The sequence below is a fragment of the Bufo bufo genome, chromosome 5 (assembly GCF_905171765.1).
Source record: "Bufo bufo chromosome 5, aBufBuf1.1, whole genome shotgun sequence".
In the NCBI taxonomy this organism is placed as follows: Eukaryota; Metazoa; Chordata; class Amphibia; order Anura; family Bufonidae; genus Bufo; species Bufo bufo.
The window spans coordinates 257,470,982-257,476,981 of record NC_053393.1 but is presented as its reverse complement, the minus strand read 5'-3'; positions in this window follow the sequence as shown (position 1 = coordinate 257,476,981).

Below are 6,000 nucleotides of genomic sequence, written 5' to 3'. Positions count from 1 at the left end.
GTGATGCGATTGAGACCCCTATAATCGATGCAAGGCCTCAACTCACCGCCCTTCTTTTTCACAAAGAAAAATCCAGCCCCTGCCGGGGACGAAGATTTGCGAATGTGTCCGCGTGAAAGCGCCTCCCTCACGTACTCCTCCATGGCCTCATTCTCCGCTACCGACAGTGGATAGACTTTGCCACGAGGAGGAACGGCACCAGATTGTAACTCTATGGCACAATCGTATGGGCGGTGCGGAGGTAGGGCAACCGCGCGCACCTTATCGAATACATCCCGGTACTCCTCGTATTCAGGAGGCAACAGAGAGTCCGAGGAAGTACACAGCAACTTGACAGGCCCATGGATGCAACTAGCCCCACACTGCGGTGACCACGAGAGGATCTCGACCGATCTCCAATCGAAAGTCGGATTATGCTTCTGGAGCCAGGGGTACCCCAAGACCACCGAGTAGTGTGGAGACGAAATGACCTGGAGACAGACCGACTCTCTGTGAACGGCACCAATGGCTATCCCCACTGGAAGGGTCTCATGAGTCACGTGTGGCGGCAGAAGGGGTCTGCCGTCTATCGCCTCAAGAGCCAGTGGGGAACCTCGAGCCTGCAGAGGAATGGAATTGGCGGCAGCGAACACACTATCAATGAACAAACCACCAGCACCAGAGTCCACCAACGCCTGGGTCGTCACCGAGCCCCCGACCCAGGAGAGGACAACAGTGATCAGTGGTTTGTCAACACGGGAAACCGGGGACGAGGAGACTCCACCCAAGATCTGCCCCCGACAGGATCTCAGGTACGAGCGTTCTCCCGGACGGTTCGGACATGCCAACCGAAAATGCCCACCGAGACCACAGTACATGCATCGGCCCTCGCGTCTCCGGAGTGCCCTCTCCCCCTCGGACAGGCGAGCAAACCCCAGCTGCATGGGTTCACCCCCAGACAAGTCATCCCCAGGAGGCGTGGGAGGAGAGGGAGGCACGGGTGGGACAGCAAACGTAGGCACCAATCTGTTAGAAGACCTCCGCAGGTTCTCCTTAAAGGAAGGTCTCTCCCTGAGTCTGGTGTCAATCAAAATCAGGAATGAAATAAGAGACTCGAGCTCAACTGGTAGGTCCTTAGCTGCAACCTCATCCTTCAAGGCATCCGAGAGACCATGAGAGAAAGCAGCGACCAGAGCCTCATTATTCCAGCCCACCTCTGCTGCCAGGGTACGAAACTCAATGGCGTATTCAGCTACGGATCGTGAACCCTGTCTGATGGACATAAGGAGCTTCGCAGCAGAGGCAGCACGAGCCGGCACATCGAATACCTTCCGAAGAGAAGCAACAAAACCGGAAAACTCGGCAACCACCGGATTGTTGTTCTCCCATAAAGGGCTGGCCCAGGCCAAGGCCTTGTCCGAGAGCAGCGAGATCAAGAAGCCCACCTTTGATCTCTCAGTAGGAAAGGCATGTGGCAGCAACTCGAAATAAATGCCCACCTGGTTAAGGAAACCTCGGCACTGAGTTGGCTCTCCCCCAAAGCGCTGTGGAAGAGGGGCAACACCGGTCATACCCCGAAACACCGCAGGCGCAACAACAGGTGTCGGGGTAGACTCTGGCGCAACAACCGGAGCGGCAGTAGGAGCGAGCCCAGGAGCGACAACCGACCCATCGGCAACGGGAGCGAAATGAGCCGTGCGTTCAAGCAGGGTTTGCAACGCCACAGCGAAACGACCCAACAGGTGATCCTGCTGATCAAGTCTGGCAACCAGCGTGGGTAGCGAGGATGGCCCTGTACCGTCAGAATTCATGGCTTGGTCCTAATGTCACGGAACCATGAACCAGACGTACAACAAGAGATAAGAGAAAATAAGAAGGCTTTATTGAAAATAAAGCTGTAAAGCAAAAGTCCAAACGGATGGTGAAACCGAGCAGAGTCTTTGCGAAGCCAGAGGTCAGGAACCAGAAGGGTAGTCAGACGAAGCCAGGATCAGGAACCAGCAGGGTAGTCAGACGAAGCCAGGATCAGGAACCAGCAGGGTAGTCAGACGAAGCCAGGATCAGGAACCAGCAGGGTAGTCAGACGAAGCCAGGATCAGGAACCAGAAGCAGCAGCAGTCTTAGAAGCATGTGTACACAAGAGGACCAAGCAAGGAACTGAAGCCACAGACCTCCTATATATATGAGCTAGGCATCCAGCTCCTCCCAGTGGGAAGGAGGAGCCGCAGGGTGGAAGGCTACAAGAAACCCAGAAACCAAGATGGCCGCCAGCACATGTCAAACGAAGGAGAACAGCAAGAAGGTAAGACCATGACACTTCCCCCTTGCTGGCGTCTGAGCTCTGTGCCCATTACTGATTCAGCCACGGGCCCATCCATCTGGTCCGCGAAGAGTCACTCTCATATCATTAGTCCATAAAACACATCTCGATGTCTTGTTCAGTGATGGTCGGATTTCAGGCTTCCTTACCTTGGCCATGTCTTTGAACACCTTGTTCTTCTGGCCACTCCAGTTTCAGGTTCTGCATCAGGTAAACTTCCAGAAAGAAAGGTAAACACCTGACTCATCCTATCACATCTCTATTGATTCCAGCTATTCCAAAGTCAAAGCTCTGCACCCCCAATGTGTACACACCATGAGTTTAAAGTAACTGGCCATGTGATTGAGTGAACTTGTGTTTTAAGTTCGGCGTCTAAAGTTTGGGTTATCAAAGAATCGCTTTATGCATTCTAAATTCCGTTATGGTCCGTGGTAGCGGAATCCATAACGTGATTCTTCGATAACCCGAACTTTAGACGCCGAACTTAAAACACAAGTTCGCTCAACACTAGAAAGGAAGAATTAAAGGGATTTTGCAGTTCTTTTTTTACTGATGATCTATCCTCTGGATAGATCATCAGCATCTGATCAGCGGGGGCCCGGTCACTTGAATGGAGCTTAGTCGCACCCAGGCCAGTGATACTAGTCGTGATGTCACTGGGCCTGAGAGCACCCCTATGTTCTCAAACAGCTGGTCGTGGGGGTCCTGGATGTCCGACCCCCACCAATCAGATGCTGATGCCATTGTCTATCCAGAGAATAGATCATCAGTAAAAAAGAACTGCAGAAAACCTTTAAGAGAGAAAACCAAAAATAACAAAAGCAAGAAATGCCGAAGCTCCACTCCCACACAAGAGGTCCAGAAATTATAAATATATACAGGTCAGCTGGAAAATAGTAGGCACAGGGCTCATGTACACAATCATATTATAGGTCCATACAAGCCATGAATACAAGTCCATACAGCCTGTAATCGGGCGGCCAAGGCAGGTTCTAGCGAAGTGCGCCGGCCGGCGCATGCGCACTTCGCATAACGAGGCCGCTGCCAGGAGTGAACGATGAACTGAGGTAGGCGGCTCTAATGGAAGGGAGGGTGGATATTTCAATTCAGAAGGCGGCGCTGGGCACCGAAAGGAGAAGGCTGCAGCCGGGCCCCCTGCATCATGAGACGACCCCTTGGACACATTTGTGATGCGAGTGACAGGTTATATAAACCTGTTTTATATGATTATAGAGCCACAGGCGCATTTGATAAGGTCACTTTAGGATTCTGTGTATTAGTAGGGACCTCGCCATATGTTTAGGTTATAGGCCTAAATTCTGATGACAGAATCCTGTCATGAGGGTGTCAAGAACCACGCCTGACTCCGTTATACCCGGGGTCAGGAAGTCGCAGCGGTTGGCTGCGCGCTCTATGTAAGATAGGGCTGTTTCCTTATGGTAGCTTTCTGGGTTTGCTTTGCAAACCCTTTTGGCTCACTCAGGGATACGTAGCTCCTTCTCCTCAGCTGTTCCTTGTCCAGCACTCCCAACCTCCTTATATTCCCCTCTCACACTTCTCTGGTTGCCAGATATAGAGCTTCCTGCCTGGACATCTATTCTGACCCTCTGGAGCTGTGTTGCTGCGTTCTCTGTTTGTTGGTCCAGAACGCTACCCTCCGGATCCCTGTTGGACCTTTGTGGTCTGCTGTGGTCACCCACCTGGGTGTATGTGTTTGTCTGTATTGTCTGTCCTCTCCCTGGTGTTTCCCTCTTAGTGTCAGTGGTGCAGACTAGCGATCCCACTGGCCCGTTCACTATCTAGGGCTCATTTTAGGGAAAGCCAAGGTTTAGGCACGTGATCGCCGCACGGGTGAGGAACCCATTTAGGGACGTCAGGGCAGTCAGGTGCCAGCTGCAAGGTGAGTCAGCGGTCACCACCTTTCCCTCTCCCTTGGGCAGGGCTTTCCCTTTTCCCTCCCTGTGCGTGACGCCGGTCATTACATTATATCTAGCCCTTATTTTGTGTAGGTAAAAAAAAAAAAAAAAAAATTTTTTTTTTTTTACCTACTTAGAATCCAGTATGGATCAAATTGCTGCTCTGTCCAAACAATTTCAAGGCCTGTCTTTGGAGGTGGCAGGATTGAAGGCGTCGGTCCTCCAGCAACAGCAGCAATTACAACTGACCGCAAGCCCAGCGGTTGCTACTGGTAACCAGGTTGTTGCAGAACCCAAGGTCCCTCTCCCTGACAGATTTTCTGGCGGAAGGGACAAGTTTTTGACATTCCGTGAGGCCTGTAAATTATATTTTAAACTGCGCCCTTACTCCTCTGGTAATGAAGAACAGCGGGTGGGGGTTGTTATTTCCCTGCTGCAGGGGGACCCGCAGTCCTGGGCGTTCTCTTTACCTACTGATTCCCAGGCTCTTCGGTCAGTGGATGAGTTTTTCGGGGCCTTGGGTCTCATATATGACGACCCTGACCGAGTCGCACTGGCTGAATCAAGATTACGGAGACTCCTACAAGGAGAGCGGCCGGTAGAGGAGTATTGCTCTGACTTCCGTAGGTGGGCTACGGATACCCAATGGAACGACCCGGCTCTCAGGAGTCAGTTCTGCTCTGGGTTATCTGAAAGGGTTAATGATGCGCTTGCATTATATGAGACCCCCTTTTCCCTTGATGCGGTTATGTCCCCTTCTATCCGAATAGATAGACGCCTTAGGGACAGGTTGAAAAAACCGGAGCCATTGGTAACCCCTCTCAAGCAGCAGTTAGTCTGTACGGACTTGGACGAGCTTATGCAGCTAGGAGGAACTACTCGTCAGGTCCGTCCTCCTGAGGCTCGCCGTAGGCGTGGGGTTTGTTTTTTTTATGGGGAGAGGGGTCATTTCATTAATGTCTGTCCTTCTTTCCTCAGAAACAAAAGACCGTCGGAAAACTACTAACCCCAGGCTGTGTGGAGGATGTCAGCCAGGGGGTATACGTTTCCTCCATACGTACATCGCAATTTGTGTTACCAGCGGTTATTGTTTTTGGTGATAAGACGGAGACTATTTCTTTCTTTCTAGACAGTGGAGCAGGGGTAAATTTGATAGATGCCCATTTTGCCCGCACTATGGGTTTATCTCTCTGTACGCTACAGAGACCTATTCCCATATTCGCTATTGATTCTGCTCCTCTGTCTCAGAGAAACCTCACCCACATTGTTCATAATTTACACCTTCGGGTAGGGGACCACCAAACGAGTTGCTTTCATGTTATGTTCTAGAGGGGCTTCCCACTCCGGTAGTGCTGGGTCTTCCCTGGTTGGTAGCGCACAATCCAGTGGTGGATTGGCAGGCCAGGGAAATATTGGAGTGGAGTGAGCAGTGCTGAGAAAATTGCTTAAATAGCAATTGCTTAGTCGCCTCCATAACTACCCTACCTACATTTATTTCGGATTTTGAGGATGTTTTTTCTGAAAAGGGTTGTCAGAAGTTACCACCTCATCGTCCTTATGATTGCCCGGTTAACCTTATTCCCGGCGCAAAATTACCCAAGACCAGGTTATATAATCTTTCAGGTCCAGAGAGACAAGCCATGAAAGATTATATCTCCGAGAGCTTGGCTAAGGGACACATCAGACCCTCTTCTTCACCCGTGGCTGCAGGGTTTTTCTTCGTTAAAAAGAAAGATGGGGGCCTGCGTCCTTGCCTAGATTTTCGCGAATTAAATCGGATAACCA